Source organism: Octopus bimaculoides, chromosome 19 (genome assembly GCF_046866305.1).
Source record: "Octopus bimaculoides isolate indiv1 chromosome 19, ASM4686630v1, whole genome shotgun sequence".
Lineage (NCBI taxonomy): Eukaryota > Metazoa > Mollusca > Cephalopoda > Octopoda > Octopodidae > Octopus > Octopus bimaculoides.
Window position 1 is genome coordinate 47,594,153 of NC_142946.1, and position 13,361 is coordinate 47,607,513.

Here is a 13,361-nt window from a genome sequence, read left to right on the forward strand (position 1 = left end):
CTAAAACCTTTGCTGAAATACATCAACAGTTTCATTAGAGACGATTTAGACACGTTTGAGCACTTACCAAAAACAACTAATGGAGAGACATTGGTTTCCCTCGATGTTTTTAATCTTTATATACCGACATCCCACATGACTATGAAATAGAAGCAATAAAATTCTAGTTGGAAAAGTATCCCGAAGTACTTCCGGAACGCATAAACCAGGTTTTTATTATTGAAACTTTAAAATTTATACTTCAGAACAATTATTTCCTATTTGATGACACCTGTTATCGTAAAAAATGTGGAATTGCGATGGGAACGAAAGCAGCCCCTGTTCTTGCGAACCTAATAATGGGATATTTTGAATTCATTATTTATGAAGTATCACTTCAAAAATATGGATATCCATTTTACTATTATATAAGAGAGAACTGGAAAAGATACCTGGATGACTGCTTTATCATCTGGGAGGAGACCATTGATAAACTTTCGGAATTTAAAACAATACTAAATAATATAAACCATTACATTCAATTTACAATGGAATATAATAAAGAACAGCTTCGTTTCTTAGATATTATAACAAAAAAGAAAAAAGTCACCAGTCAAATTATAATTGATATTTATCATAAACCAACGGACTCGAAGCAATATCTCCTGTTTAGCTCATGTCACCCGAAACACATCAAAAGAAATATTCCCTTTAATCTAGTAAAAAGGATTTTCACAATAGTGTCTGATAGAAATACTCGGGATCTTCGTCTTCAAGACCTCAGATTTTTATTGATATGTCATATGTTTTTATAAATCATATATTAGCGCTTTCATCTACTCTAATAGATTCTTCAGATATATATATATATATATATATACATATATATATATATATATATATATATATATATATATATATATATATATATATATATATATATTTGTGTGTATCCAATCCAATGCCACCCCGTCGTTTACGACGACGAGTGTTCCAGTTGATCCCATCAACGGAACAGCCTGTTCGTGAAATTAACGTGCAAATGGCTGAGTATTCCACAGACACGCGTACCCTTAACGTAGTTCTTAGGGAGATTCAACATGGCACAGAGTGTGACAAGGCTGGCCCTTTGATATCAAGTACTACTCATTTTTGCCAGCTGAGTGGACTGAAACAACTTGTGTTAAGTTTCTCAGTTTGGAAGATCTGCTGTATCTACTGTAAACCTTATAGCTGTGCTAACCTCTAAACCAAAGTGACATCACAACATTGACCGTCCAAATTAAGAAATTTAAAATATTTTCTGTTTGGATTTCACTTTTTAAACCGTTTTAATGAAGTGAAAATTTTGAAATTTGGTATTTTGATGTAATTTTCCACGCTGAATCTGATGTTGTTATTTACTTGTCCCAGAAAAAAAAAAAAAGAACCGTTATGCATTCTGGGTTATACCTTCGTAATCTTTCCATAGTTAAGATTCATGATACTATAACTTTAGTTAAGCTATACACACAAAAAATTAACGGAGACCCAGATTGTGTTAACGAAAGATTTATTCAGTTAAATACGTGAGGGTGACAGCCGCCAATCAGTTCCTGCTTTGTAGGAAGCCTACTTAACCGGAAGTTTACTTCGCCGCAGACCAGCTCTCTGGCTAGCCCGCAGTGAAGTTCCTGTCTACAACTGGTCTATCATAAATTCTTGGGTAGTCCCCTACAATAGTAACACAATGGAACTTGTGTTCTCTTGGAATGCCAACAGTTCAGTGGGATCTTTTTTAAAACGGGGGCCACATTTTTCATTAACGAAACACTTTGAAACTTGGAACACTGGTAGAATGTGTCATATAAAACATCTTTTTCTCTTAGTCTTCTTAAAAAAAAAAGAAATCCATAAATTATTCCATGTTAAAGTTGTCGTATTTCTGTAATTTCAACCAATCACTGACGTCCATTCAGCCGATATACATTAAGTGCCGACTACATAAACAAACGATTCTGAAACAATTAACCCTAACCCTAAGGTTAGGGTTAGGGTTAAAGCAAATTTAAAATGAAAAAAGCAAATAAAACGAAGGTATGGAGATTAAATACGCGTTACATCGCTTAATGAGCCAAAGGAGTAAATGTAAACAACTGAATACTTGTCACTGATTGGTTGAAATTATCGAAATAAGACAATTTTTTACATGAAATAAATTCGAATACAAAAATATTTTTCTGTTCTATAACACAAAATAGATAAGTATACGAAGTTTGAAAGTCTTTCCGTACCAAAAACACTACGTAAAACATTAATGAAAAATGTGGCCCCCGTTTTAAAAAAGATCCGTTCAGTGACCCAGTTAAGAAGGCTTATATATTTGGTGACAAGAGAATCGTATTTCATTGTCACCCATTAATTGGGGGCGAGTTTAATGCACTCTGGGATCAAAGACATGGTTTATTCATAAGCTAATTATTTTGGCAAGAAATTTATCAGTGACGTCAGCCGTTGTTTTCAACAGATACGCTTCTCCCTGCCTCTCCTCTCTCTATCTCTCTCTCTCTCTCTCTTTTCCCCCGCTCTCTCGATCTATCTATCAGTCTATCTATACACATACACGCACGCGCACACACACATGCGCGCAGGCACACAGGTTTTTGCAAAGAACTCTCCATAGTCATGATATTCGAAGAAAGACTTTCTGAAATAAAAGAATAGTTATTAATTATGCAAAAAAAGGTGTTTATGAAACAGAATGACAAGAAACTTTTGGAAGGAAGTTTTCATATTGCATGCAAAAGCTTTCGCTGTTTACGGCTTTTCAAACACACGTGTTAGGGGGTCCTCCCCATAACACGTGTTTTAAGTTCGGAAGGATAACAAAGACATAATCTAGAATGTATAATGGTTTCATTATTGAATACTAACGTATTGTCCTTCAGGCGGTCCGGTGCCCTCTGTGTCACCTTTCTGGCATCCAGGTTAGGTGCAGCTCTCCAGCTCTGTAAGGCAATTCATCTGGGAGAAGGCTACTCTGATGTAAAACTACAACATCTGGGCATTGCAACCGTCTTAACCCACTGAGTCTCTGCAGTCGGATCTCCAAGTGTAGAGAGCAGGAGCGGATTGTGTGAACGGACGCTCAATTTAAAACAACTCAACGCGAGCAGAAAGAAAAGTTCTGCAGTGATGGAGGATGGGCGTAAACGACAGTTGCTGGATGGTACTGGCAGTCGCAATTCTCGGCTCCGCATGTAGGCGACTACTCTTGTTCATGATCTTCGGACACAGAACTGTCATCACTGTTATCATCAGTTGTACAAAACTCTGTAGAGAGATAGGGTTAGTATCTTAGTAGCTTTACAAAGTGGCAAGCTGGTAGAATTGTTAAAACACTCCGCAAAAAATGCTTCACGACATTTCTTCCGACTTTGCCTTTTTTGTTCAAATTCTGTTGGGGTTCGATGAAATAAGCGTCAGTTGTGTATCTAGGGTCAACGTAATCGACTTATCCTCTCCCCAGAAATTTCTGGCCTTGTGCAAAAATTGGAAATGAATCTGTACAAGTCGGAAAGCTGGCAGAGTCGCAAACACGCTGGGCGAAATGCTTAGCGGTATTTCTTCCGACTTTAACGTTTCGAGTTTAAATTCCGCCGGGGTCGACTTTGCCATTCATCCTTTCGGGGTCGATAAAATAAATACCAGTTGAATACTTGGGGTTCGATGTAATCGACTTATCGCCTCCCCAGATATTTTTGGCCTTGTGCCAAAATTTGAAACCAATATTTTAAGTAGTTGTACGAAACTGTGCAGATAATTGGGGTTAATATGTTAGGTACAAAACTGGTGATGTTTACGTCCCTGATGTTGGGTGAATTACCATAACTACGACATGTGCCAAATTTATTTTTAAGCCTCAGAAAAGGCTCGAGAGAAGAAAAATATTTCTCGAAAATAAGCGTATCTCCAGGGTTATCAACAGATCAAGCCATAATAGTAATAAATTGCTGATAAAGGTTAATGGTTCACCCAAGATGTAATCTTAGTTCTTAGTAATTTAAAAACCGTTCTTGTCTACTGTTGTCTCTCTTAATTCTGGTGTCACTAGAAACCCAGATACCTTTGACATTTTCTTATCCTACAAACATTACCAAATTCTCCACCCAGCTTGTGATCCTACTTTAGAAAAAAATCCAGAGTGCGTTCCGGGAAGAGAATCTTTACGTTTATTTGAAAATATGTGTGTGTGTGCGTGCGTGCGTGTATATTAATTTATGCATACGTGTGTCTGTATATATACATCCGACCATACATACATCTGTTCACGTATGTGTGTGTTTGTACGTATTGAATATTTTCCATGTATTTGCTGTATGTATGTATGTATGTATGTATGTATGCATGTATGTATGTATGTATGTGTGTATGTATTTGCTGTATGTTATTTGCCAATAGCAGGTTGCGTACAAGGGAGATCATGGTTTGGAATGTATGTATGTATGTATGTATATATACGACGGGCTTCTTTCAGTTTCGGTCTACCAAATTCACTCACAAGGCTTTGGTCGGCCCGAGGCTATAGTAGAAGACACTTGCCCAATGTGCCACGCAGTGGGACTGAACCCGAAACCATGTGGTTGGTAAGCAAGCTACTTACCACACAGCCACTCCTGTGCCATTCCATCGCAAGGTTACCCATTTACAGTTGAGTGAACTGGCACGGTGTAAAATGAAGTGCTTTGCTCAAGAACACAATGTACCACCGGTTTGGGAATCGAAACCACAGTCTCGCGATCGTGAGTGCAACATCCTAACCACTCGGTCACGCGCCTTCGCTAAGGAATACCAAGCGAATATTTTTGTTCACGCAATTGTCTGAATAATCTGTCTTCGGGGAAATATTTCGGGTTTTGTTACATACTGTAATTGCGTGGTGCAATGAGTGATGAAATCAATCACTAAGTTGTTTCTCTCTCTCTTTTTTTTTGCTATTAAAGGTTATCGATCAGTCACACAATACACCACTAATTCAGTTGTCACTGACATTTTAAAACTGTGCACTGAAATCCACGATGACAACCCACCAATTGACAGAATTCTCTCAGCTGCTGCGGCCATTGTCATTTTATTTGCAACGGGTATTTATTTTCATCTAAAAGAGTTCTCCACAACAAGAAACATCGATTCTCTTTTAGCATCTGTTACCAAATGTCTAGCAAATAATAACCTTCGAGTTGCCACTTCCTTTATAAACCGGAAGTAAGGATCCAGTCCCTGGTTGAGTAGATTCACCCAGTTTTAATGAAAATTTAGCAGTCCTTAAAAATTGTGTAATATATCATTCATATATTCGCCATTTTGTGTTGTATAATTTTTATTGCACAAAAGAATTGTGTTGGTTATATAAGTTACTGTCTCGTGCAATCCTACAAACAACTGATAGCGATCAGTTCATGGCCACTAGTTTGTGGTTTTCTAGATTTAACAATCAGTAGCAATGGTATATTGTTAAAGACGATGACACGTTATCTTTTTTTCACACAAATAGAAAATATATCTGACAATGTCGGCTGTTCGTAAAATTGTTCCCCAAGTGCTTTATAATAAAATATAATGTTGTTTATATGTTGTTTATAGAATATAATGTTGTCAGTGTGAATTTTTGCCAATGCGCTTTTAACCGTGAAGGTTTCATGCATTCATTTCATTGAAATTCAGGCAAATTGGTGACAGCTTGTTTCGAAGTATCGGAATAGAGACATACCTTAAATGTTCAATGCTGTACGGTCGATATTTCTTCTTGATTCAGCCACGGTTATATCTATAAAGATATATACATACATACATACATATGTAGGGAACTGGTTATACACCATTAGGTGTACACCGCTTCCGTACATTAAATTTCTAGAAGAAACAACGGAACGCAGATTCTGAACAACACAACAACATTTATTTACAGTGGAGTTCAGTTCACGCTTGGAGGGAATTCGGTAGCTCGTCGCCCTTGGTTACTGAGACGCCTCCTGAATGATTTCCGTGGTTATTTGTGAAGCTCTGGTGCTGGCATGTGAGAGAGCTCTGTTGGACGTCTTGGTTCGACGGAGATCAGTCAACGAAGAGACTGAGAAAAGGCGCCAAAGCTGGGTGTCGAACTCTACGCATGCGCATGAGACTCTTCCTGTATTCCTTCCGGAACTAGTCCCTGCGCATGCGTGGATAAAACTCCGGACATTGAACATATAACAGTCGTCTGCTATTAGATGTCACCACACACACACACACACACACACACACACACACACACACATATATATATATATATATATATATATATATATATATATATATATAAAGTTGAAAAGACTACTTACAACAGGGATGGCGCAGGCGTTCGATCATGTAAAGCAAATAATAAATGAGTATATGCATATATACGTACAGGTATGTGCATACCTACGTCTACCTGTATATATAGGTGCATATCTGGGTACAGGACATTGCAAACAAAACGTAGACAAGAAAATAATAATAACCAGAGTACAGAAAACACACAAGCCACATAGAGAACATTTTCCTTCATCAGCTACCCCCATTTTAACACCGGCATTTCGAAGAGTTGGGCAGGACGCATCGTTAAAATGGCTCTTCTCATGGACCGCAAATTAAATTTGTATACACAAATTAAACCTGTGCCATGGAGGAATGTCGTGGCGATTTACACAGAATATTAAATACATTTAATAGAAAAAAATCTACATGGTATAGATATAAACTAGTCCGACTTACAAAATATAAATGATATCAGGAGTTAAAATGGGTACAGTTTTACGAGTCCAACAGCTGTTTCTGGGGGCTTGGTGGTCTGGAATAATGATAGCTACTTGGATCCATTATCAGATAACACCGCCTCCTCAAATGTAAAATTCTCTCCTGAAGATAGAGGCGGTATTATCTGATAATGGATCCAAGTAATTATCATTATTCCGGATCACCAAGCCCCCAGGAGCAGCTGTTATATATATTTGTGTGTGTGTGTGTGTGTTAAAATTAAAGTTTTGGTAGGAGACTTTAAGGAGTACTATCAAAACCTTGTTATGAGAATGTCCGTTGTAGTGCGCCTGCAGACCCCGTTCACTGCTCTCTCTCTCTCTCTCTCTCTCTCTCTCTATATATATATATATATATATATATATATATATATATATATATATATATAAAATAAAACTAAAAAATAAAAAAATAAAAATACAAACACATGAACAAATAAATAAATAAAAACAAATACAAACGAACACGTATTAACAGAGAATATAGGTGATACAGACACTCCCAATACACACATGCACTTACAAAAGACACAGACACATTGAAGGACACGCATGCGTAGACACATACAATAGGAATACAAAATACAAAATGGCTTTTGTGATAGTATACTGCACTCACACAAAAGGTGATTGATGCTCTCGTCTCTTTTCCTGCAGAATCTACATTTACCGTTTGACTGCCGAAGGAGAAGGCTCGTTATTTGGGGGTGCTTTGAAATATTCTGGGTGGGCACTAATTTGCGTTTCGAAATAAGTGAATCACTGTAAAACTGAGGATGTACACCCTTAGCAACGAGCTTGATAGAATTTATCGAGACCCACATAGGAAATCCATCCATCGAATATCAAAACCTGTTTTATGAAATTATGGTAACTCACTGTCGTCATTTTATCGCAATTTATTTTCCCTTTGTTTCACGGCGATAGACCTCATGTTAACCAAATGCAATTATATAGGTTATCTTTCTGTACCTTGTGTACATGGATCTAGTTCACAATTTTCAACGTGACACTGTATTCATACACCACTAAATGTCACTCATTTTTTGCAATTAATCGTCAAAAGATAAATGCTATTACCTTTCATTGAACTTTACAGGGATGGGCAGCTCCTTTTTTTTTTTCGAAAATCGGGTCACATGAGACATGACATATCATCTAGTGTACTACACTATTCACAAAAACTTCGAGGTAACTTTTCGTTTGACGTGCCATTGAAAAAGTCACGCAGACCGCAGTTTGCCCATGGCTATATTAGAACCTCTAACTTCAATAGCAAAATTTAGCATTTTCCTTCTTATTTTTAACCTGTCCTGATATTTTCAAACATTTAAATATTTAATGTTTGTTGTTAACAGCATACTCCAACTTCTGTCGGTAATTGGTTACAAGAAATGCGACTTAACTCGAAGAACGACGTAACACGAAAAATCATTTTAAAACAATTATCACTAGATTGTACATATTTTCACATGTATTTCATTTAGTTTTTCCATTTCAGCATTGGGTTTTTTTGGGGTATTTTCTTTTTTAAATGCTTATGCTTTTAAATATGTTCGCAGAGACTGACGTAAATCGACTGAAGTTCAGGTTAATTTCGTAAAGAAAAGAAACGATACGACATAAAGTCGAAAAAGGCGTAACAAGAAACTTGGTAAATTGAGGTATGTCTGCACTTTATTTGAGATTTTAACTGCCAATTAAATACTCCTAGTTGCTTAATTCGAATTATTTTGTTTTGTAAGTTATAATTTAACATTTATGGTGAGTGATGAAATTATTTCTAATTCATTTAAGTAAGAATATAACTAATCCTTACTTAACGTAGACATTTATTAATTAATGTCCGCAGTTGTTGTTGTTGTTGTCGTTGTCGCTGTAATCATCGTCGTCATCACTGATGTTCCTACCATAACCTTGTAGTCTTAGATGAAACACGAGGACAAGTCTACTGTATTTAGTACAACGAAAGATAAAAATAAATAAATGAATATATTGTCATTTTACATTGTTGCAACAAATTTCTAACTAGAACACGAATGTTATCTGTTAACAGCTAAATTCCCAGTAAACAGCCTACTTTTTAATAAAGATAATAAAACATACATCAGACGTTTATTTCAAATCATTTATGCAACATAAAGCTTCAATATGTCTTTAACACCTACTTAGAATTGCTTATGTATACGGAGATCAAATAGCAGAAAAGGAACAAAGAAAATGTCTTGTAAACGAAAGCAAATGGTACCTAGATGCTTGTAGTTCAGTTGTATTAAAATATGTTCTATTATAACATAATACGGTAAATTTGATCATGGTTTTATAAAATAAATGTCATGCTCAGATGACAAAATATACCGTTTGTAAATAGTGTGAAATAATTTGGAATGTGTGAAAAGGGTAAAAATTATCTTGTCTAAAATAACAAATGTTGAACTTTATACAGTAAAACGAGGGATAGAATTTCGATGTAAACAGATCAAGAAATAAGTATATGCAACAACTTTCTGGCTGGACTTGATGCTACTCACTCAGTCAGCTGTTTTTCTAATATAAGTGAGTGATTATTTTAGTCTAACTGCTGTTACTGTCAACCAAAAGCCTTGGTTTAGTTCTGTGTTAATACGTCTAATATATTACGTGTTTGTACACAATGGGTTAATATACGTAAAATATTATAAATATTGTTATAATACTCTTTCAAAAGCCAGCAATTTCGGGAAGGAGATAAGTCGATAAAATCGACCTCAGTATTCAGCTGATATTTATTTTATCGATCCCTGAAAAGTTGAAGGACAAAAATCGACCTCGTCGGAATTTGAACTCAAAACGGAATGTCGGAAGAAATGCCGTCAAGCAGCTAGTCTGGTATACTAACGGTTCTGCCAACTCACCACCTTAAACATTGTTATAATACAAGCATTAAAAAATCTGTTTGTGCGTCCTGAGATTTTTGCGAAATATTATAGCAATAAAATGTTTCCAATAATGTACAAGCCCCTTTGCTTAAAATAAGTTTCAATACATTTCTCGGACCTGGAGACTTCAAAATAGAAGAATTTTTTTTTTTTTGTCCTTTATCAACGTGGAAAATAAATTTTTCTCCATCGGTAGACGATAGACGAAAGAAAATAACGCCAGTACTGGAAGAAACACTTAGACATCTTTACGAAAACACGCAAAAACTTAAACACGCAAAAACTTAAACACATAGACAAGACAAGGGCATTCCGATGCACAAGCACACAGAGAAGTTTTTAAAAGAAACACACACACACACACACACACACACACACAAGTGTTTTTTTCATCTGCTGCAATATAAGTAACAAACTCGAACTTTTTCAAAGTATTTTTGCAGAGTTAAGATAATTTTCATAAACCGAATTGGTTACCAAGTCCTTTATCATACCAGTTTTTAACGTCATTGGATTATCAGATAAATTCGGTCGTTTTTTGTTTTTTTCTTTAGTTTATTTTAATATTTTCCTTTGTTATTTGAATTAACAAGAAAAATATTTCTATCGAAGTGTTTTATTTATCTATTTTTTTGTAGCTCTATTTTTTCCTCTCCAACTTTTGTTTATCGCTTTTGAGATTTCAATAAAATTTCACCTTTTTCAGACAAATCGCAATGAAGCGCCATGTAAGAGAGAGAAAGAAAAAAAACTGCGAACGGATTTATCTGACGACCTGATACATTGTAAAATACTACAAATAGATTGTTTTGTTTGCTTGATTCAAACCTTAAATAAACTAACACCAGACGTCAAGCAGTGATAGGGACAACACACACACACACACACACACACACATACACACAAATGCCACAAAAGTAGAAACCATTATTATCCAAGCTTAATAAGATTGTGCATGAAGTCAATCAAGTAATATCAATATATCTAATCACCATAAACCATGAACCTCCCAAAACGTGTTCAACCTTATGAGAATGAAGAACAACTCAGAATATCGAGGCCCCAAAATATAGAAGATTCACAAAGAAGCATATCAAACATACATTCCCATCTTCAGCTGCCTAACAGATATCACTATTGTTTCGACACTAGGGCAGTATCATTCGATCTGGCAGTGTCAACAGCGTTTAATACATAAACGCTGCTTGGGAATCAGTAACCAAACAGCAGGAGCGAAATATTCTCGTGATATACCCTGCTTCATCAACACCTGCTTCATATCATAGGTAACAACATCAAATAGAAACGAAATATATAACTATCAAGCTAGAAATTATGGGGGAAAGAACAATATCTATAAAACGAGGAAACCCGAAAGAAAATGATTTAATACTTGATTTCATTCAGGCAGCGAAATGAGAGAATCGTCAGCACGTCGGGCAAAATGCTTAGCCGCATTTCGTCCGTGTATACGTCACGGGTTCAAATGCCGCCGGGGTCGACTTTACTTTTCCTCCTTTTTTTATGTTCTGAGTTGAAATTCCGCCGAGGTCGACTCTGACTTTCTATCCTTTAGGAATCGATAAAATAAGTATCTACTGAATTCTGGAGGTCGATGTAATCGACTTACTTCCTCCACCGAAATGGCTGACCTTACGTAAAAAATTTCATTCGTGCACACACATACACGAACAATATTTTTCTCCCCCCCCCCCCTCTCTCTCTCTCTCACACACACACACACACATTTACGCACGAGTTTTATACTAAAAGATTTCTATGGGAAAGTTCATGGACGTAAACTGCATATTCGATTGTTCACACTCTGCAATACTCTCTGTGTGTGTGTGTAAGTATTCTCATGTTGTTTTCAACAGATGTACCACATTCTGTCATTTACTATAGCTGTCGTTACTTCTGCTGCCAAGCTTAAACTAGTTATATTATATTAACCAAACAAAAAGAGAGAAAGAATATGAGAAAAGGAGTGAAACGAAATAGTCACACACAGTTTTTAAAATAGATTAAAGCGCAAAAAATGCGAGAGAAATAAATGTTTCAACTACTGCCCTGAGAGGCGTTCATTTGTTCGACGTAATTCGCGGCGTGGATCTGTTCACAGGCGTTTGGTGACAAAACAACACAAGAGGCCTACATGTATCTCTCTAGTCTTTGTGATAGACTTTGACACCAGAGATCTTCAGCCACTGAACCGCGGAGCAACATCGGGCCGCACATAATGAATAAATTTTAAAATTTCATTTCTATTTTATCGATTGTCGCAGCCTGCTCGGTGTTTTTGCATTATATATGAATTATATACGTAATATATATGTATTATATGCATTTTATATCTTTTACTTGTTTCGGTCATCAAACTGCGGCCAGGCTGGAGCACCGCCTTGAAGAATTTTTAGTCGAATGAATTGATACCGGTCCTTTTCTTTTAAAGTCTGGCACTTACTCTATTGGTCATTATCCCGAACCTCTAAGCTACAGGGACGTAAACACACCAACACCAGCTGTCAAACAGTGTTAGAGGACAAGCACTCACACTCACTCACACACACACACACACACACACACACACACACACACACATAAAAGGTAAAAGACACAACTAACGGAAATCGTCAAATACGACGGGCTTCTTTCAGTTTCCGTCTACCAAATCCACTTTGGTCGCCCCGAGGCTATAGTAGAAGATACTTGTCCAAGACGCTTGTCCAAGGTGCCACGCAGTGGTACTGAACCTGGAACCATGTGGTTGGGAAGCAAGCGTCTTATCACGCAGCCACATCTGCGCCTATCTATCTACCTACCTTATCTATCTATCTATCTATCTATCTATCTATCTATCTATCTCTATGTATATATGTATGTGTGTGTGTGTGTGTGCATGTTTGTGTGTTTGTGTTTGTCCTCCACCCCACCATCGCTTGACAACCGATGGTGGTGTGTTTACGTCCCCATAACATTAGCGGTTCAGCAAAAGAGACCGATAAAATAAGTACTAGGCTTCCAAAGAATAAGTCCTGGGGTCAATTTGCTCGACTAAAAAAGGCGGTGCTCCAGCATGGCCGCAGTCAAATGACTGAAACAAGTAAAAGAGAAAGAGAAGGTATGATACGTATAGGTGCCTGCTGCCAACATAGTGTAATGAGGGTGTACTTTGTGATATTTCTATGAAATTTTGGGTTGTCTCTGTCTACTTGCACTTTTTAGGACAAATTCATTTTCATATTTCTATGACCCTGAACTGCATGTTAACCATGAAAAACGTGATTCAATGTGAAGAGGTTATTCTAAATAAATCTCATGTCATATAGACTGTGATATATTTAATTACGGTGATTCGTTACTTGACTCTTAAGCTTGCCGTGTTGTTGATTCCCATCATCTATTTGGACGTGATTTCGAATGAAAGAAACTCTTTTACGATTTCCGTTTGACTCTGACTGGTGTTTCAGTTCACGGTCTCATAAATTTCTTTCTCAAATTTCTTTGGATTCAAAATACTCAATTTGTAAACTACATTTAAAAAATGCTTGCACTAATTTTTATCTGTGCATTTATAACAGAACCTAAGTGCGCTAAACAGAATTTAACTATAAATTTCTTTAAGTATGGGCAACCTTTTTCGATAAGC

At 36.5% G+C, this 13,361-nt stretch overlaps 1 long non-coding RNA gene across 1 annotated transcript; it reads left to right on the forward strand.

Moving 5' to 3' along the window:
- Positions 1–7,783: 7,783 nt before the first annotated feature.
- LOC149131854 (uncharacterized) lies at positions 7,784–12,379 on the forward strand. The gene is made up of 2 exons (XR_016245156.1): positions 7,784–8,458; positions 10,419–12,379. It is a non-coding gene; the product is annotated as an uncharacterized LOC149131854 (long non-coding RNA).
- The last annotated feature ends 982 nt before the right edge of the window (positions 12,380–13,361 follow it).